The 22,726-nt window shown below is 41.4% G+C and overlaps 1 protein-coding gene across 2 annotated transcripts in view; it reads right to left on the minus strand.

Annotated features, from left to right (window-relative positions):
* OPCML (opioid binding protein/cell adhesion molecule like) overlaps window positions 1-22,726 on the minus strand; it is a 472,446-nt gene that overhangs the window by 321,305 nt on the left and 128,415 nt on the right. The window lies entirely within an intron of this gene.

Below are 22,726 nucleotides of genomic sequence, written 5' to 3' on the forward strand. Positions count from 1 at the left end.
TTACAGGATTTCTAAATAGAAGTTTTAGCCACTCTGATTTAATGATTAGGTAGGCCAGAGAAGCAAAAGTCATTTGCATACTAACAATGAAAGTGACGAAAGACTGAAAATCCAGGCCATATATAACAAATAGAGCTCTGACCCACGACCTGCATCCACTTGTCCAGGGCACCAACCTATTATTACTACAGTAGATAGCTCAGGGGTGCAGTGTTCTGTCAGTCAGACTTGTAGGAAGTTAAACTGCTATCTCTACCAACAACTCAAGATGCCAAATAACAGCCTCTATAACAATTGGCCCCAGGTATTCGGGGCTAGATATGTAACTGACAACTTCCCTCATTTTTCCCCTACTTCCAACTGTGGACCAACCAGAGAAACAAATGTATACCCCTGACCAATTGCATAGCATGCCCCACTTCTAGCTAGCCCGCCTCAAGCTTCCCCATGCCAACAGCCTCCAAACAGAGCACACCCGAAGCCTTCCTTTCCCCCATTATAAGGCTTTCCCACTCTTCTCCCTGTTCTGAGTCTCTGCCAAATGCAAGTAATAGCAGCTGAGTTTCTTGCTTGAGCAAGCTCTGATGACTCTCTTTGGTTTGTCTTTATTTCCACAATAGTAATTTCTTTAAAATTTTTATTTTCTTTTGAGTGGGTTACATGTTATCCTTAATATCATCTACATAACACTTCTTTGCTAAGAAAATAATTTCTTATTATATTGTGCCAAAAGAAACTGAATCCAGGTAGCATTTTCAAAAATCATAATAATGCTGATGTCATAATGGGGACCACCATACAGTAGCAAATGACCCATTTGGTCTCACTGTGCCAAGAACCAATCAGAGCACTTTACATGCATTAGTCCATTTACTTCTCAGGCAGCCCAGTACAGGGGCTCTAACTAGCTCCACTTGACACAGGAGGAGCCTAAGAGATCAAGTACATTTTCAGTCCCAGTGGCCAGGAAGCGGCAGACCCCGGCTTCTAACAGCAGACTCTCTCTAGCATCCACGCTTTTCACCCCTACAGACATGGTCCATATCCATGAGGCTCATCCTGGCTTTAAATAAGAGCAGAAACCTAGGGGGGAAAAAAGAAACTTTGCAGAAATGTTTCCATAAAGTAGCAGCAAAGCTACTTTTTTCCTCTCTTAAAGGATACAGATAAACAAAACCCAGGTACAAAGTAATATCCACTATTTTATATATAACATGCAACCAAACTTATCTACAGAATACAAACTATTTTTTAAAAGAGTTGAAAGAAAAGTTGTGTCAATGTTCTAGCACGACCAACACGGGGACAGAAGGACCACCCTTCTGCCTGGGGCGGCCCCCACGCTCCAGGGTGAGGCTTCTCCTGTGGAGCACGGGGCGGGCAGGCAGGTGCATCTTGTGGAGAAGCTCCACAGAAGATTCTGACAAGCACCTGCGGATGGGGACCTCCGATTGACACCTTCCAATTAGTCAGGTGTCCCTGATCTTATAACGAAACATACAGCAAAATGACAGAAGTGTTGACAACTATTTCATCCAGGGAGTTTTGAGTCGGACAAACACAGGGTCCCACTCAGACTCCCGCATCTGATGGAACTCTGTTTTTAGGGTGACATTCGCTGCTCACACGAACAGTGCCCGAGCATGTTGACACTGGCAACAATATTAAACAAAATTAAACACCCCCACCCTCCACAGCATCGCAGTGTGTCCCATTCCAGCGCCATCTGCTCTCCCCAGAGACCAGCAGGGCCTGCAGAATGGTTCCTTTATTGGATTCTCCTCCAGCCTGAAAGCTTCCACTGTGCGGTTATCACGGAGCGGAGAGTAATGCGAAGTGTCATTAATGGAAGTAAATACTGTTCATTAACTTTAGCTGTAACTCATTGAGAAGCTAAAATAACTTCACAATTAAAGTGCTAACCAAAATTAGGCAGTGGGGTATAATAATTAATTTAAAACTGCACACAATAGTGCCGATCTAAGGTAATAATTAAAGCGAAAAGGAATGGGGAATCATAGTAAAGCTGTGGATATCTTTTGGATAACTCAAATAAAATAAGTGATTTCACTGTCACTTCTAAGGACAATGAATGACTTTGATCCTGACATCTGCCTTATCCCACGGGGTTCCTTTTCTTACTCACCATGAAGGCAAAGGTAATAACATTTAACTTTTGAGCCTCTCAGAAATATTAATATTTTAGAAAAACTTTGCGATCACTGAGAGAGCGACAGTAGGGAGCAGACAATTATGACAACACAGATTTCAGTGCTGTGATTTGTGGACTTAACGTGTAACCTCTAGGTCTTTCTGTGTCCGGCCAGCAGACATGCATACAGCAGGCACTCAGCAGTGGCTACGGAACTGAATACATTTCACTTCCTCTGTATAAACACTGCTTATTTATCAGCCTCCAAAAGTAGCTTCCCACCAATTATCTTAGATTTACACAGATAAACTTTAAAGCCTTTGAAATTCCAGCTCCTCAGGTAGGGATGGGGTTCAGGGTCAGCGGTGAGTCTGGGAAGGGAGCAGACAGCACAGCATATGGATAAAGACAATGCATCTAGTCTGGACTAGTCTTATCTCCAGGTCAGTGGACTTCAGGGTCACCTGGACAGTTTGCTACCCACAGGTAGCTGGGCCTCACCTCAGAGTTTCTGACTCAGTAGGTCTGGATTGGAGCCCTTGAATCTGCATTTCCAACAAGTTCCCAGTCTGAGGACCAGGCTTTGAAAACCAGTGATCTAGACTAAAACCCCAAATATTCTCTGGTAACTAGGGATATTTATGCTAGCATATATTATGCTACCAATAGATCAGATCCGAATTCAGCATGACCGTTCGCCATAAACATCCTAATTCTTTGACTGGCTGTCTTTTTCTGAGTGTGAGCAATCTCTCTGAGCTTACATTTATCTGAAACAAGAACATGCACCTAATTAATGAATGGACATATGAGAGCATCTGCTACTTTATGGATAATAAACAAAGAGTTTGAATCTTTTTGGTTGTAAACAAAGAGCATTTTATGAAGGCTTTCTACCAACAACTCTAAGTCTTTACTGAGGGCAAATTACACAGCCAGATTCGATTTTCACATCTGTAAATTGAGAAGAATAGTGTTGACTGGTCTAGCCAACCTGCAACACGGACGGCCGTTGTGAGCATCAGGTCAGGAGACGGTCAGAAAGAGAACTTTGCAAGCACTGCGCAACTGTCTGTATCCCCCGTAATATTTTGTCAGTGCCTCTTTACAGCTGACTAAAGAAGGTCTCTCTCCCAGACATTGCAGGCTCTTGTGCTCACTCTCGAATGTTAAACAAGGATTTTAGAAGGTACTGCTGGACTCTCTCCTCTTCTGATTATAGAACTCTTAGCCTAAGTGAACTTAATGCAATCCAACCTTCTTGCTAAAATCCTAAATGTGTTTCTCCAGCCCAGGACTCTTTTTGTGCTCCTGCCTTGTATATCCAGGGCTTCTTCTCATTCCCACCGAAAGACGACAAAGGAACCTATAACTTACTATAGCCCAAACTGAGCTCTTGCTTTTTGCCTCTGAAATCTACTCTTCCTCTAGGACATGGTGCTTCCATCCATCCAGTTAATCTTGCCAGACTTGGGGATCAACCTTCACATCCCCCTCATCTTCACTCTCACAGCCAACCCATCATTAACTCTATTGATTCTGTCTCACAAATATATTTCTAATCTATGCGCTTCTCCCTCCATTCCCATTACGGCCACCCTGATGTCAGACAGCATCATCTGTCTCCAGGACGAGGGAAAGCGCTTCCCGCTAAGCAGCCTCCTCACTTCCCCTCGTCCCATGACACCACCTGTCCTTACAATCGCCCCCCGCACAGCAGTGCCTGAGGTACCTTTGAAGTGTCCTTGTAATCACCATCATTATCATCATCTGGCATTTATATAACACTCTCTACAGGACAGACACTTTAGAAAGAACATCATACCTAATTAGCTTACAAAACTACAACCTTTCAAGTGTTATCCTCTCACTTTTTAGAAATGAAAAACTAAAAGCACAGAGAGGTTGAGTAACTTGTCCAAGGTTGCACAGCCTATGAGAGGCAGTGTTGTGATTCCAACCCAGGCAGTCGGACAGAACCCACAGGTATGATACTTCCTTTCACATGTCCCTAAATATGCCACCCATTGGCTTCTGTAATAGCTTTGCATTTTCTCTGAGATCAGAGCAGCTGTCTGTACTAGGAGTTCAGGGCTTTATCCAACCTGGCCTTAGCATTCTTCTCTTGCTTCACCTTCACACACTGTCTCCTCCACGTGCCATGAGCCAGACAGGCCGAGTTTATTCTCTATATATGCATGTGCCCAGGGCTCTTCTGCTTCAGGATATCTAAATAGGTCATTCCCTTCACTGGGTCTCATTGCTTTGGGGAGGCTTTCTCTTACCCAATAAATCTAAACTAGGTTTTCCACTTGTTGTGTTTATTATATCCTGTCTTGTCTTTGGCAGCATTCCACATTATGTCCAAGTATTTCCTGTGCAGTGGCTTATTGCATGTCTGGCTTCAGGGGGCAGACATTGTCCACGAACCCAGCGCAGTAGTGACATAAGCGCCCTAACAGAAAATAATAAACATGGATACAGAGAGCAGGAAAGCAGCCTGCCAATTCATTGGAAAGTAAGGCACTAGCAAAGACAAGGGATGCTTAGAAAAAGAGCTGAAGATGAGATGCCAAACTGAGAAGAGAGTCCCATCAGCTGGTTTGGACAAAAGATGGCGAGGACCGAATTTGACACTAACCTCAGCTGGGGCCTTACAAAAGGGACAACTGTGGGTGATGTACATGGGAATCGTGAGAAACAGAGGGGCCCAGGCCTGAACCTGGAGACTGTACTTAGACAACCAAACAGAAAGAACAGTGTTTTCCACGGGGAGAGAAGACTCAGAGGAAGAGCTAAGAGCAGGAGGGACAGAGGTTGTCTGAGGCAACGCACACAAGGAGACGCCCTACACGTGTTTCTCCGCCACTCAGAGGGAGACCACCTGCCACAGCCCAGGTGCAGTGGGCAGCGCCAGCACAAGCCCCCTGACCTGCCTGAGGGCTTAGGTGGCTGCAGGACTGAAATTCCCAAAGGGCCATCAGAACCCTGCCCTCAGCCCTGGCTTAGGCCACAGCAGCCTCATCTCTGGAGTGTCATCTCTGATACCTTAGCAGGACACCTCAGAGGACATGCAAGGGTTCACATTCTCTGTAAACATGGAGAACAGGAAAGCAGTCAATCCAAACACCACGGAACGGCAGGCAGTGTTGGCTGGGGCTGGTGCCCTTCCTGGGCCCCCCTGGATGGAGCAGTGTGGTGGCAGCCCCAAGAGCAGGTCTCTGCCCCGCGGGACGCTCCACGTGGCTTTCCCTGAAGCGGATGTGGTGTCCACTGGCAGGCACCTCCGTGGAACAGGCCGGCTGTACGCAGCAGGTGCAAGGAAAGCTCCTTCCACCGTTTCCTTCCAAAGCTTATATGCGCACACCTCCCTGCCGCTCAGACGAAGACCAGCTCAGACTGCTGACTGGGACAGGTCCCTGCCCATATTTTGGTTACACTGGAGGAGTGAGAACAGTGACATCCACCATAGAAATCACACCCAAACCAGGACCAGTGGAGAGCGGTTTGGATTCTGACTGTGTTGTGAGCACACCATGATAATCCGGTGGCCAGAGACCTAGCATAGTCATTTGGATGTATGGTACACAGTAGCAGCAGAGCAACGGTGATACTGCCAATACGGCCTCTGTCCACCTGGGATGTTATAGTTTTCCCACCCCATTGTTTCCTGGGATTGGCTGTGAGGAGTTGTAAATCTCCAGCCTATTGGGAGGGATCAGAATCCTCACGGGACCCTATGCTATCCACAGAGCTGGTGACAATGACATTTTACAGACAAGAATGAGACTTGGCTCAAAAGATTTGTCCGAGATCACACAGTTGCAATGGGGAAAGCCCAGCGCTGCACATTCTCTGGGCAACTCACCCCAGTCTGACACTCACTCCTTCCCTTGCATCCTGCCCTGGGGTGCGATTTTCACTGAGCTGCCTTCTGTCCTGCGGGGGGGGCTGCGTCCCCAGGAACAGGCAGTAGGTGCGCCTTGTGCTCCGTGCCCACGCTCAGCCCACAGCCATCCCGTATCGCCGCCCCTGCTGCGCCAGACGACTGAGCAAATCAGGTGAATAAAAGCCAGACCTTTTGATTCTGAGCACAAGTGTCGCTCTATAAGAGAACCTGCTTGTCTCTGAACCATTTCACTCGCTTGTAAAAGCGAGTGAAAAGCCTCTTCCTTGGCTTTTGGGTTTCTTTTTTCATTTTCTTTAAAATAGGGCTTTGTGACTTGTGTATGCCAGTTTTACAATATGAAAATGAAGGGCATTGTTTTGGTGAAATGAGAGGTAATTACTGCCATTACAAGTATTGTTGTTTTTTGTGCTAAAAGAGCTTACTCCTCCACCTTGGCCTTCAGTGCCTCCCCCGACAGAGAGGACAGGTGGGAGAGAGGAGAAATTAAACTTTGATCTATTTATTGTAAAAAAGTTAATTACACTGAGAACTTTAACCACCTCTTTCAAATCCTACTCAGTCCTGAGAAGAAGTTTCGGCTCTAAAGCCTGAAGCAAGTAAGGTCCCTGGCAGCCCCGCCCCCTGGGGCTGGGAGATGGTGGGCGCCCTGTTTCCCAGCCACCCAGTCCCATGAGAGAGGCGCTGGGCATTCGTACAAGTTCTTCTTTTTGCCACTACAGTTCCATAAACGATATAGGTGCCTCTAAAACGCCGCCTTGGCCGGACACAGGAGTCTGAACGGAGAGCAGGCTGGGACCCAAGGGGAGAGGGGCCGCGGGGGCGCTGCGAGCCCGCGTCCGCGCCGGCTGCTGCGGGCCACCGGCCCGGCTGAGTGGGGTACGAACCCTCCAGGAGCGTGATGTGTCACATCACGCTGAGTGAAAGGGCGGCTCCCCTGCCTGTCAATTGTGTTTGTCTCCAGTCCGTGGAATTTTCATTATTCATTATTCGCTGGGCAAGGACCGCGCGGCGCGCCAGCCTCTGTCTAATCCCCACCTGATAATGTATTTCTGATAAGCATGACGGGAGCCCGGCGCTCCTGACAGGATTCACACTTCCAGCGGATAAAGTGCCATTTACATGAAGCAGGCACTGCGAATTTAGATCAGGGAGATAAAGGCGGGCAGCTGAGCCGCACCGGACGATCCATTGGAGTCGGGGATGTCTCCGCTCCCTCGGTCCGCTGCCCCCGACAGAGGAGCCCCCGGCGGCACGAGGGGGGCCAATCGGAATCAGCTGCTTGCCCTGCCCCTGTGCCTTTCCCCGGGCACTCCCGATAGGGGAAGCCCCCACGCAGGAGCCAGAGGCGACACAGGTCCTGAACCTGAGGGGGACAGACGCCTGCCTCTGAGCCTGTCCCCCCCGCCAGGGTCCATCCAAAGGAACCACGCGTCCTTCACTCCCAACGCATAGTCTTCTACCTGCACATGCTTCATTGCCCAAGAAGATATTCACGCAGGTTCTCATCAAATACTAAGGGATGTTCCAGGGCGGGGGCCTCTCTCACCCTTCCCTGCGCCCTCAAAGCCAAAGGGATTCTATCTGACACATCTGTGAATTGTTCAGCATCATTTGTGAAAGAGGCAGGATTAGCACCGACCTGGAGGTTCCGATCAATTCTGATTAGCGGAGGGTGTTTATTGCTCTTCGGGGCTGAAGCCAGGTCTATTTTTCCAACGTAGATGTAGCCTGAAAGTGACCACTGTCCAGGGCGTGTGCAGCTGTCAGCCAACAGCGGAAGCACATGCTCAGGATGCTGATGTCACCTTCTTTGTTTCCCTCACCGCTGTCCCCGTCTATTAACCCGACCACTGCCCGGGCGAGCCCTCCTCCTCGTCTCTACAACAGCTTCCTATTGAAACTTCCTGGCCTCAGGCCTTGCCTGCCAACCTTCCCCGCCCCGCGCGCCCCGCCCCCACGAGCCCTCGCATCCAGGGCGCACAGAGGCCGGGCTGCGTCCGTGCCGGCTTTCAGCAATGCAGAGGCTCCCTGCACCCAAGGGGGAGGCCATTTCTAGACCAGGCCCCCCAAAGCCCCTCAGGTGGAAGCGATTGTCACTCCAGCTTCCTTCTTATGGCTGGCTCACCACAGATATTCCTTTATTTTGTTTGTCCATTCTTACAATCGCAACTCCTCTTGCACTTGAAACCTCCTATTTCAACCACATGCTGCTCTTTGTGCATCTCACAGGTCGGCAGTTCCAATTTCCTCCTGCCAGGCAAACTCCTTCTTACATGGAAGCTGCAGCCAAATGACTGTCTCATTCCACCATCCGCATAATACCTGGAGCACGTTTCTGCATGGCACTCGCCGTGTTGTACTCGAACGCTCTCTTTAGAATCTGGCTCTGATACTAGAACTGAATTCTGCGGGTTCCTAACATCTACCGAGCCCAGGGAAAGAGCTCTGATGGAGGCCCACAGGTCAGGTAGAAACATTTTAAACTTACCAGTCCAGTCATCTGATCGTCTGTTACAATACATTCTATGTTCTAATCTTGATAACTATTTTTTTCACAATGGCCTGCGAGTGCAAGCCCAGACCCAGGGTCGGGACGTTGGGCCCCCAGAGCCCTCTGCTGGAATGCGGTGGCACCAGGAGGGCCAGACCTGGCCCTCTCCAAATGTCCCCTTGTCTGCCTTGCTCTGAGTAGGACCCACGTGCATGAGGGCAGCAGAGCCACTCCCGCAGGCTCTGCCCACACTCCACACACGCGTCCCCCCTCCCAGAGCCTAGAACTGTAAACATGGATGATGCCTTTTGTTTAGAAGGGATAGCCTTGGGGCAGGGCTGGCGAGGTTTGAGCATGGAATGTGTTATCTTAGTAGCCAAAGCACTTTATAAAGGGAGACCCCAGGATCAAGGGGGGCATGTCCTCTGAGTCCATATAGTCTTCCCTTATGGGAAGAGGTGCAACCAGAGGGGCAGAGTGGGAGGTCCAGCACCGGCACACCTCTTGCCTGGGCAAGGGCAACGCTGTCCTATGTCCTAACCCACTGCCAGCATCCAAGGGGAGCTCAACAGCAGTGAGATGAATAAACAAATGAAAGAGTGAGTGAACCATTATTTACAGGCTAACACACATAAGTGGTACTTTGCTAGACAACAACCTGTAATGCAAAGCCTACCTGCACCATTTAAGCACAATGAGAATGGAGCTCTGAGTTTGGAGAAGAATGTGTATTTCAACATTATCACAAACTTTACCTGCTCAGCTCAGTCAGAGAGTTAAATATTCTACTTAGCTAGTGAGTTCACTTTTGCACTGAAGTGAATAAGAATGACATGTGGACAGATATGGGCTCTAAAACCAGGTATAATCTACATGAGCCTTTGTTTCCGTACCTACTTGGTGGGACTATTAATAATAGTATACATTGGGAAAGATAAGTAGAGCATGTAGCACTGGGCCTGTTAAGCAAATACTGTTTTGTTTTGTTCCCCATACTTCTGTGTCTTAGAGAACAAGTCCATGGGTGGTATAGGCTGGGGGCTAACCGAGGGGCACTCCAATTTCGTTGAACTTCAGTAATCTAAAGAAGAGCAAGAAGCCACGGGAGACGGGGTCCGGCAGCCTGGAAAACTCAGGTAATACGGACTCGCGCCTTCTCTCTTCAAAGACGTGGAAACGGTATATGCAATAGAAGAGAGCATCACAAAATTAATTAAATATAGGCCTAATTTCAAAGGAGAAAAGATTCCCTTCGTTCCATGTAAACAAGCAAGAGGGAACTCAAAACCACAAGACTCCAGCGAGCTGATGATGAGAGGGGTTCTTAAGCCTAGCATGGACTCTGGGGCGGGAAGGTGCGGTGTGAATAGCCACACAGAAAGAAGTGTGCCAACGGTTCCTGCAGTGCTGGGGGGCGACATCAGAGCCTTGCATCAAGACACTGCTCTCTAAGTCACAGGGGGAAATAAAGAATTGAACAACTCCATCTCTCAACTCAGAGAAGCAGAGAATTGGTCTGCTCTCAACTCTGAGTAAAAGCAATTAAGTAATCAGATCCTTAAAAATTCCTGTCACAGGGAGATACAGTGTCTAAAAGCACATGGTACTAAAATCTCACATGGACTCTGGTCTTGGAACTTTGAAATACCTGAGGCTTCTACGCAACACGACCTTAGTGAGTAGCCACAAGCCAGGTGCATGAGGGGGCTCCAACAGGAAACAGAGAAGCAAGTGCGTAAACAGCTTTCATTGAAATGAGCAGCCACAGACAATTCCACCCATCGAGACAAGAAGCCACCCTGTCATCAGTCAGTGGAGGAAACAAAAGGGATGACCAGTGCATCAAAACCAGAGGAAAAAGGCAACACAGCTGTTACGTTTAAAGAAGAAATAGAAATAATGGGAGGATTTTTAAAAAAGAATATAAACTGGTTTGTGTTTTTTAAAGAAAGCTTAGTATTTGCTAAATGCCATGCACTGTGTGGAGTGTTTTATATGTATTATCCCATCTCCTTCTTCTAATATCTAAAACAATCCTTTGAGATTGACACGATGTAGTGTTCCATTTTTAGAGATGAAAAATCGGAAACAGAGAGATGATATATTGATCAAGACTATATGGTTCTTAAGTAATGAAGTCAGAATCTGAACCAAGAACGTCTTGCCCTAGAGAGTTTCTTTAATCACTGATGGAAATAACAAAATTTCAGAAAATGAAAAGGATAGACATTAAAATTGAAACAGTGGCTAAGCAGGAGGTTACATACAGTTGAAGAATACTATAAGAAAATGAAAAATATATTTGAGCAAGTCATAGAAACTACATTGTGGAAAGATAAAAATATAACAATATAAATAAAGGGTGGAAGATACAAAAGACATAAAATGTAAAATTAAAAGGCCCAACATATTACCAATATGAATTTCAGAAGCAAGGCATGAAACCCTAGACTCATGAAGAATGCTCAATCCTAGGCAGAAAAAATAAAAATATATCTAAACAGATATAATGAAACTACATGATACCAAAAACACAGAGTTTACTTTAAAAGTAGTAAGAGAGATAATACATAGATTACCTAAAAAGAACAGAATTTAAATCAATAACAATTTTTTTAATCAGCAAAACAGAGGGCAAAGAAATCAAGTAATGCAGCCAAATTAACAACATAATTTAAAAACAGAATAAAATTGTCAATCTACATATTTATATAGAAATAAACCATAAACATTAGATAGGCCTGAATAAAGTCCCCATCCCCCAGACAAAAAAATGAACTGGTGAAATTGACACACTTATTCTAAAAGTCATGTGGAATTTTAGGAGATACAGACAATATTGAAATAGAATAACAAAGTAGGAGGACTCACACTTCCTGATTATAAAAACTTACTACAAAGCAACAATAATCAAGAGATTATAATACTGCCACAAGGAGAGACATATAAATGAAATAAAATTCAGTGCACAAAAATAAACACATACATATATGATCAACTAATCTTTGACAAGGGTGCCAAGCCACCACATGGGGAAAGAACAGGCTTTCAAACAAATTGTACTGGGAAAACTGGATAGCTACATGCAAAAGAACAAAGCTGAGTGCATACCCCATGCTATACATAAAAATTAACTCAGAATGGATTGTAGGTCTAAATTTAAGAGCTAAAATGAAAAAAAAAAAAAAAAACCTCTTAGAAGAAAAGACAAGGGTACATTTTTGTGACTATAAATTTGGCAAATACTTTTTAGACATGACACCAAAAGTATAAGCAACAAAAGAAAAAAAGTTAAATTAAACTTCATCTAATGTAAATATTGGGGCTTTTATAGGCATCATAAAAATGAAAAAAAACTCACAGAAGGGGAGAAAATACTTGTGTCTGAGAGTAGGCTTGTATCTGAAATGTGAAAAGAACATTTAAAACTCAAGAATAAAAAGACAACATAATTAAAAAAATGGGCACGGGATGTTAATAGACATTTCTCTGAAGAAGATGGACAATTTGCCAACAGTATTAGAGGAAAAGATGCTAAACAGCATTAATCATCAGGGAAATAAAAGTCAAAACCACAATGATCACTTCCCAACAACTAGGATGGCTGTAATCAAAAAGATAATAACTAGTGTTACTGAGGACTTGGAGAGATTGAAGCTCATATGCACTGCTAGTGGGAATGCAAACGTACTCAAATGCTTTGGTAAGCATTTGGTCAGTTCCTTTTCTTTTTTTAGATTTTATTGATTTAGTTTTAGAGAGAGGGGAAGGGAGGGAGACAAAAAGGGAGAGAAACATCAATGTGTGGTTGCCCCTCGCACACCCCCTACTGGGGACCTGGCCCGCAACCCAGGCCTGTGCCCTGACTGGGAATCAAACCAGCAACCCTTTGGTTTTCAGGCTGGTACTCAATCCACTGAGCCACAGCAGCCAGGGCAGTTCCTTAAAAAGTTAAATGTACAGTTATCACATGATCCAGAAATTCTACTTCTAGTAATAAAAAATATATATATTCTCATAAAAACTTGTGCATGTATGTTCATAGCATAATCATTCATAATAGCCAGAATGAGGAAACAACTCAAATGTCCATAAACGGATGAGTGGTGAAACAACATTTTAAATTCATACAATAAAATATTATTTAGCTACAAAATGAAATAAAGTATTAAAATATGTTCCAAGAAGCCAGTCATGAGAGACTTACATATTATATGATTATAATAATATAATAATATAGAAGACTACGTATTGTGTGATTAAAATATTATATAACATATAATAATATCATATGATTCCATTTATATTTCAGTGAAGAACATGGACGTCTATAGAAACAACACATGTCGATGGCTGTTTAGAGCCGGGGTTGGCGGCATCGGTGACATTCTGGGGAGAAGAGCACAGGGTTTTCTTCACAGGAAATAAAAACACCCTAAAAGGGACCCTGCCAACCATAGCACACACCTGTGGGCAGGCTGAACAACCGAACGGTACATTTTAAATGGGTAAATTGTATTTGTAAATGGTATCTCAATACAGCTGTTAAAACAATGTTAGTTTTAGGTTGTTACTAAAGGCTATACTTCAAAAACAACAACAACAAAAAATTTGAACCCAGAAAGAAAGATAGAATGTAGGAAACAAAGAAGAATTTGTAAATATATTAATATATAAAAATAAATAAGGATGGATTGTAAAAATGTATGATAATTAAAATACTCTGGTGAAACTATTGTTTATGAAAAGAATGAAGACCAATTAACTTTAAAAATTAAGTTAAAGATTTATATTATTGTTGTTGTTTAAAAGTATATATTAATATAAATATTAGATATTGATTTTACTATTAATATACATAATTGAATATTATATATTAATATTAGTTTTTTATAAATACAAATCTTATGGCTGAGAATATGGTTAGTTTTTTTTTTAATGTGTTAGATACACTTAAAGTGAATATGCAGTCTCTAAATTTTGGATAAAAGGTCTAAAATACATTCACTAGAAAAGGATTTTACCCACACATACACACATATCCAGCAATAAACTATTCAAGAGATGTATATGAAAAGAGATCTTGAAGTTTACAAAAAGTATGAAAAGACTCAAATAGTTTTAAAGGGTAATCAGGTACAGTAATGTTAATATAATTAAAATAAAATTGCTCAAGCAACTAACATTTTTGAATGCTGACTATGTGTCAGACTTCATATAAGCCCAATAACTAATTCATCAACTCATCACAACTTTTTGAGGTACATTTTAGCAGAATTGCGGTGTGAAATTGAACAAGTTCAAAATTGTACTGAGTTTTCAGCACACCTCTCTCACAAACCATTACAGCAGGCATGCAAAATATAACAAACACATTTGACTAAATAAACATACATACCTAAAACCCTGCTCCCCAACTTCATAAACTGTATACTCTCTTCAGGCATAGCTGACATAATTAAAAAGTCTGACCATATTCTAGGACATAAGCTTCATCTCAAACCCTGCCACAGAACCACTATCACCCAGGCCATGTAGTGCAAATAAAATGAAATAAAATTGCTAATCAATATATAAAAATTGGTGAGAAACATCAAGCACAAGCTGATGTTTGAATACTACAAAACATATTTCTAAATAATCCATGGGTCAAAGCAATTGTGGTTAAAAACTACAGAATATATAGATCCAAATGACAATATAAATTGTACATATAAAACGACTTGAGAACTATATAAAAGGAAATGTATAACCTTAAATGTATAGATTAAAAATTGATTACCTAAATGTTTAATTCAAAAAAATTAGATTGGACTTCTGGCCATGATGTAGGAATAGGTAGATATACCTTGCCTCCTCGCACAGCCAAAAGACCAGAACAAATAACCAGAATTGGCAGAAAATTAAACTGCATGGAAGTCTGACAACAAAGGAGTTAAAGAAGAAACATTCATCCAGGTGAGTAGCAGAGGTGGAGACAGGCAGCTGGGGCAGAGAGGACGTGCAGCAAGGCAGCGGCTGGTGGACCAGGTGGTCCAACAGTTGCACGCAGATAAACCAGGAGGAACAGCTGGGGAGCAAGACAGAGCACACAACTCAGGGGTCCAGTGCTGGGAAAGAAAGTCTCAAAACCTCTAGCTGTAAAAAACTTGTGGGGGCTGTGGCAGAGGGGAGAAATTCCCAGATTCACAGGGGAGTTCATTGGAGTGACCCACAGGATCCTAGAATGTACACAAGCCCGCCCACCCAGGAATCAGAATCAAAAGAGCCCGATTTGCTTGTGGGTTGGGAGGGAAGTGACTGAAAGCCAACTGAAAGCAAAGCAAGAGTCATTGTTCCCTCTCGGACCCCTCTCACACATACAGCATCACAACATAGCCACGTCAGTTGCCCTGTCCTAATGAATACCTAAGGCTCCACTCCTTCCCAACATAACAGGTGCACTGAGGCAAAGAAATATGGCCCAAATGAAAGAACAAATCACAGCTCCAAAAATAGAACTAAACGATTAACAGATAGCCAACCTATCAAATGCACAGTTCAAAACACTGATAATCAGGGTGCTCACAGAAATAGATGGTGGGGTATGGTCACAAAATGGAGGAAGAAGTGAAGGCTATGCAAAGTGAAATAAAGACAAATATACAGAGAACCAACAGTTAAAGGAATGAAACTGGGACTCAAATCAATGATTGAGAGCAGAAGGAAGAGATCAACATTCAATCAGTACAGAATGAAGAAACAAGAATTCATACAAAAGCGGAAAGGCTGAGGAACCTCTGGGACAACTTTAACATTACAACATCCAAATCATAGGGGTGCCAGAAGGAGAAGAGGAAGAGCAAGAAATTGAAAACTTATTTGAAAAAATAATGGAGAACTTTCCCAAGCTAGCCAAGGAGATAGATTTCCAGGAGATCGAGTAAGCTCAGAGAGTCCCAAAGAAGTTGGACCCAAGGAAGCACACATGAAGGCACATCATAATTATATTACCCAAGATTAAAGATAAGGAGAGAATCTTAAAAGCAGCAAGAGAAAAGGAGACAGTTACTTACAAAGGAGTTCCCATAAGACTATCATCTGGTTTCTCCAAAGAAGCCTTGCAAGCAAGAAGGGGCTGGAAAGAAATAATCAAAGACATGAAAGGGAAGGACCTACATCCAAGGTTACTCTATCCAGTAGAGCTATCATTTAGAGTGGAAGGGCAGATAAAGTGCTTCCCAGATAAGGTCAAGTTAAAGGACCTCATCATCACCAAGCCTTTATTATGTAAAATGTTAAAGGGACTTATCTAAGAAAAAGTAGAAGATCAAAAACTATGAACAGCAAAATGACAATAAACTCACAACTATCAACAACTGAACTAAAAAGAAAAAAAACAAACTAAGCAAACATCTAGAACAAAAACAGAATCACAGAAATGGAGATCAGAGGGGAGGGAGTGAGCAGAGAATGGGGGAAAAGGTACAGGGAATAAAAAGCATAAATAGTAAGTAAAAAATAGACAGGAGGAGGTTAAGAATAGTATAAGAAATGGAGAAGCCAAATAGTTTATATGTACTACCCAGGGACATGAACTAAGTGGTGGGGGGCAGGGTGAATGTCAGTGGGAGGAGGGGCGCAGGGCAGAGGGGAATAAAGGGGAGAATAAAATGGGACAACTGTAATAGCATAATTAATAAAATATATATATATATCTAAAAATTAAGAATGAATACTATAGTAAACTTAAAGAAAACAGAAGAAAGGAAGTAAGGGACATGATTTATGTGTTATTTATATAAGAAATATATTAAAATTTATTTCTATTTATATTACATTTATATAATATGATGTAATTTATTTTTAGATGTATAATAATATCAGAGATTCTGGTATACCAGGGAATTCAATAAGCAGAATCTAAAATTTCCATGGAAAACCAATGGGCTAAAACAGGTCAAAATGAATTTAAAGAAGAAAAAAGAAAGACTTGGGAGTCATGCCAAATTCAAGAATTTCTTTAATATAAATTTTAAAAACAAGAAGATATGAATGTGTAAAAGAAAAATAGAACAATGAAATACACATATACAGGAAATTGATATAGGACAGATATGGCATTAAAATCCAGCATAAGGATAGACTACACAGTAAATGGTAATAGGAAAATTTATTAAACCATTCCCAGAATACTCGTCCCCTGATAACCTGAGGCGTTCTAAGAGGTCTAGAGGAAAATATATGAACTAAACTTATCTGTATCAATGTGGCTAAAACATAAATGTATACCGACAGGTAAGTCGAATGACCAACCATAAACTGCAAGAAGGTATTAGTATATGGAATACATATATTTTTCTGAAATATATATTTTTATAATATTCTATATTTGTATTTTGTTTTTGTATGCAAAAAGATACAAACAGGCAAGAAGCAGAAGAATAAGCTTGAATGGACAAAAAATTATATTCAGCTTCACAAGGAAACATGGGTATGTAAACATTAAATCAAGAATGAATCCACATTTTTCAGACTGAGAAAAAGAAAGGAAGGGGAGAGGAAGCAAGGGTGGGAAGTTAAAATAAAGAAGCTGCTTTAGAGAAGAATTTGTCATTAGCTAGTAAATCTGAAAGTATTCATTCCATCTAAGAGTTCCACAGCGTGGTATACACCCTAGGGAATCCATCACACCCAGGTGGTGACATCCTGCATGTACCTATCATATGAACAAGGCCTGTACAAAGATGCAAATTGCTGTACTCTTTGTAAGAGCAAAAAATCAGAAGTATTCTAAATGTCCATCAGTAAGGCAAAGTAAAATAGTATTTTTTAAACATTTATACATTGTAGTACTTCATAGGATTTAAAACGAATGAAAAAAACTTACCTGTATCAGTGTGGCTCAAGCAAAAAAAATTACTCTGCGTGGGAGAAAAAGAAAAAACTACAAAACATATGGATAGTCTAATGTCAACCCAATTCAACCTATTATTCATGGCCACATAAATAGCAAAAGAATAAAAACATGGATGAGAAGAACATATATCAAATTCAGGATAGTGGTAACATTTGAAACAAAATGGGGAAATAAAGTATAGAAAGGGCTTCATCAGTATCTCTTTATATAAAACATATATTTTACCTGTTATATATAAAGACCTGAGGTAGAAAATACCAAAACAAGTTAACATTTCAAATATCTGATTGATGAGTACATGCGTGTTAGCTGCCATTTGTTCCATACATTTGAATTGCCTACATCTTTCAAATATTCCAGAATTGTAATTAATTTTGTAATGATTAATTTTAGATTAGAGGAGTCTCCAAATGAATAAGAATTCTGTTTTTACTGGACCCATGTTATTATAATATTATCCACCCATTTAAAGTGGACAATTCGCTGTTCCGAGGATACTCACAGAGTTGGACGATCAGCACCACAGGGAGCTTCAGACCATTCCCGCCGTTCTCGGAAGAAACGCCGTGCCATGGAGCGGTCACTTCCCCTTGCCCCATCTCCTCCCATTCTCTGCTCTAGTAAAACATTTGTGTACTTTCTACATAGTTCATATAAATGGAATCATGCAATATGTGAGGTTGTTTGACTAGCTTCTTTACTTTAGCATACCGTTTTCACGGTTCATCCACGCCGTAGCATGTACCAGTGTGCCATTTCCTTTTATGGTTAAATAATATTCAGTTGTATGAATACACCAGATTTTATTTATCCGTTCATCGTGTGATGGTCATTTAGATTGTTTCCACTTTTCTGCCTATTCTAAATAATGCCGCAATGATCGTTAGTATATACATTTTTGCATGGATATATGATTTCAATTCTCTTGAATATGTACCTGGAGTGGAATTGTTAGGAGATGTGGTAATGCTATGTTTAACCTTTTGAGAAACAGCCAGGTTGTTTTCCAAAGAGGTTGAAACATTTTACATTATCACTAGTAATAAATACATGGGGACCCTAATTTCTTCCTATCCTTGCCAACATGGGTTATTTTCTGTCTTTTTGAGTACGGTCGTCCAGGTGGGGGTGAAGTAGCAACTCATTGTCCTTCAATCTGTATTTCCCTGACGGCTGACTAAAACATCTTTTTTATGAGCTTATTGGTCATGTATATCTTCTTTGGGAAAAAAAGTCTATTTTAGATGTATACCCATTTTTAGTTGGTTATTTGTCTCATTATTATTGAAGAGTAAGAATTTTTAATATATCCCAGATAAAAATTCATTATCAGTATGATTTGCAAATATTTTTCCCATTTTGTGGGTTTCCTTTTTATACACTTTCTTGATGATGTCCTTGGAAACCAAAAGTTTGTAAGTTTGATAAAATCCAGTTTATTATTTTCTTTTGTCACTTGTGATTTTGGTATTATATTGGGTTGGCCAAATAGTTCCCTTGTTTTTTTTCCATACGAAGGCTCTAGTAGTGCTTAGTTGTCTTTAATGTCATTTGAAAAAAAAATTGTTACATTGTAATGTGACAGCTGTCATAACAGCATGCATTTTAAAAAAACTCGACATTGGTGAATTTTTGTGTAGCCATTTTAATATTGAAGATGGAAGAAAATACACAACGTTTTCTGCATACCATGCTTTATTGTTTCAAAAAAGGTAAAAATTGCAACTGAAACGCAAAAAAGACTTGTGCAGTGTATGGAGAAGGTGCTATGACTGATCAAACATGTCAAAAGTGGTTTGTGAAGCTTCATGCTGGAGGTTTTTCACTGGACGATGCTCCACAGGTCGGTAGACCAGCTGAAGTTAGTAGTGATCATATTGAAACTAATCGAGAACAAGCAACATTGTACCACAAGGGAGGTAGCTGACATACTCAAAATGTCCACATCAATAAAGGTATTGGTAAAAGTCAAAAGTGTGTCTTTTATTTTATGGAAAAAAAATAAGTGAACTTTCTGGCCAACCCAATATGTAGAAATGTTTTTTCTACTTATGATATTGTGATATGAGAAATATTTTTTCTGTGTTTATACCCGGCTCCTCCTGGCACACACCTGCTAAAACCCTTGCAATTTCCTAAGTGACAAGAGCTATAGGACCATCTTTTGTTACAACTTCAGTTTCTGTTCCCAGTTCCTGAAATAACTACAGAGTGACAAAGATGAAAGGACTGGAATAACAAGCCCTTTTCAGTTACTAAGTCTAAGTTAATGAGGTGGCTTTTGGAAAGCCTCTATTGAATCACTCGGTTGTGACTATTTACGAGAGGTACCAAATCTGCGATTAGAAGGCTGGATATTTTAGTCCTCACCTCCCAGATCCAGAGAAAAAGGACGGGCCAGAGGTTGAATTAATCCCCAATGACTAATGATTTAATCAACCATGTATATCTATGCAAGGAAGCTTCCATAAGAATCGCAAAAGTACAGGGTTCAGAGAAATTCCAGGTTGGTGAAAAAGAACGCATTCATGTGCTAAGAGAGTGATACACTCCCAAAGCTCCATGGGTAGAGAACTCATGTTCTTGGGACCCTTCCAGAATCCACATTTCGTATCTCTTCATCCAGCTCCTCCTGTGTATCCTTTAATAAGGATCTAACCTGTAATAAACTGGTCACAAACTGTAAGCAAACTGTTTGCCCGGGTACTGTGAGCAGTTCCAGCAAATGACTGAACCCCCAGAGGGGCTCCTGGAAACCTCCGCTTTGCAGGCACTTTGGGCAGAAGTCGTGGTCTGCTAGCCATACCGACCACTTCAATGGACTCGGAGTCGGGGGGTGGCAGCCCTGTGTGCCTAAGCCCTCAACCTGTGGCGTCTGCCCTGACTCCAGAAAGTTTAGTGTCAGGATCGAGTTAAATTCTAGGACACCCAGCTGGTCAGGGAGAATTAGTTGATAGGGGTAACACCCGCACGCCCAGTATCAGAAATGTCCTGGGACGTGGTAGGTATGAGTAGCACAGTGAGTAAAGCGAGCATCTGAGTTTTCCTTTTACTACCAATGTCAGGAAGATTTACTTTTTAATTCTCTTCTCGAGTTTTATAATTTATAGCTACATATAGGTTTATTATCCATTTTGAATAAAATTTTTGTGTCTAGTGTGATCGAGGCTCCAACTTCATTGTTTGCATGTGCACATACAATTATCTCAGCCTCCTTTGTTATAAGGATTATTGTTTTCCACCCTGAATAGTCTTGGCAACCCAAGTCAAAAATCAATTGACTGTAAATATGCGGATTTATTTCTGGACTCAATGCTATTCCATTGATCTATTGTCTATCCTGAAGCCATAATTGCATTTTCTTTATACTGCCGCTTTGTAGTAAGTTCTGAATTTTGGAGCTGTGATTCTTCCAACTTTGTTACTATTAAAGATTTTCTTGGCTATTCTGGGCTGCTTATATTTCTATATAAACTTTATCATCAACTTATCAAGTTCAGAAAAGAAGTCTGCTGGGATTTTGAGAAAAACTGTGTTGAATCTGAATCTTCTATTTTTGGGGGGAAATTTCATGAAGAATGGATGCTGTATCTCTTTAAATGTCTGCTAGAATTCACCAGTGAAGCTCCCCTGGGCCTGAGCTTTTCTATCTGGATTGTGTTTTGATCACTATTACATGTTATAGGTTTACTCACATTTTCAATTTCTTCTTGAGTCAATGTGAGCAGTGTGTATCTTTCTAAGAATTTTCCCATTAATTTTAAGTTATAAAATTTGTAGGCTTATAGTTGCTCATCATATTCTTTTACAATCTTTTTTATCACTGTAAGGTCCATAATGATGGTCCTCTTCACTTCTAATTTTAATAATCTGAGGCTTCTCTCTTTTTCTCTTCATCAGTCTAGCTAAAGGTATGTCTACCTTGTTGATCTTTTTAAAGAACCAACTCATAGTTCTGCTTTAGAAAGATTTTGACACAGATTTCCATCTGAGATATATATATATCTGTGTGTGTGTGAGAGAGAGAGAGATATAGCTGATAATGTGTATATTAGCAGAACAAAGAAAAGTCCTAAATGTGCATGCCCGTGGAGAATGTTAGGTCTTCCAGAACAAGAACCCCAGTTCCCTTTCACTCTTACTATGCGCCAGAAAGAGATAAGACCGATTTCTAGTATAATCAAATAAGAGAAACACCCACTAATTGTATCTCTTTCCATAATTCCAAGAACCTTCTTGATCCAAATAAATAAATCGCATTCAGTATGAGCATCTAAGAAAGCTCTGAGATTGTAATCTGAAGCTGCTTTTTAAAAGAAAGGAAGTGAGACAAATAGATAACATTCTCTTCTCTTGAGCTTTCTCTTTCCTGTGTTTAAAATTGATGCTGACATCTCTTACATTTAAGCCCCAGCCTGTCCTTTGGGTTCTGGACTCATTAATTTTAGGAATACTCATTGTATGCTATTATGTGCCACACAGTATTGTTTGTGCTTGTCATATAGAACAGATGATGTCCCTGCCCTCAAAGCAATTACATTTTCTACTGAATCAAAATTTTAAGTTTGGGAACTCCACATCAGTATATCTGAGGCATTTCGACACTATCATTTCTCAAATGCTACTCTTGTTTTCTCTCTGCAAACCTATCACTCCCCCATCCCCCCACCCAACTCCACCACTCTCGTCCTAAACCCAGGCTTCAGCATCTCAACAAATAGCACCACCAATCACAAAATTCAACCCCGATATCCTAGAATCCATTCTCGGTTACTCTTTTCCTCATGACCCTCTGAAAATCTTTTTGCTTCTGCCTCAAATTTATAGCTGGAATACATCTACCTTTCCGCACCTTCACTAGTCCAAGGCATCACCATTTCTGATTTCTTAATTCTCCCCCCTCCCGTCTCTCTTGCCCACAACCCATTCTCTGCCCAGAATATAGAGTGATCTCTTCTAGTTAACTTACATAAGATCATGTTACCTTTTAGCCTTCTGTAAAGCCTTTCATGTCTTCCCTCCATGTTAAATTACATCTAAAACCTTTTATACGAACGTGGTCATTCTGTCCTTTTTCCCCTTCAGCTTCATCATGAGTCTCCCCCTGACTTACTCATTGTGACCTGTGCCCACTGACCTAGAAGGCAGTGAACATTTCTTCAGGAAATGAATGAAGAACCGATCTTTAAGGATTTCTTAAAAACAATTTCTAAAAGCTTCCTTATGGTCCAGTTATGCCATCTTAATTATCTTCCTATTAGAGAGATTTTATGT

This window comes from Pteronotus mesoamericanus, unplaced genomic scaffold, assembly GCF_021234165.1.
Source record: "Pteronotus mesoamericanus isolate MK-2021 breed Mesoamerican mustached bat unplaced genomic scaffold, CSHL_Meso_final contig_53, whole genome shotgun sequence".
Taxonomy (NCBI): Eukaryota; Metazoa; Chordata; class Mammalia; order Chiroptera; family Mormoopidae; genus Pteronotus; species Pteronotus mesoamericanus.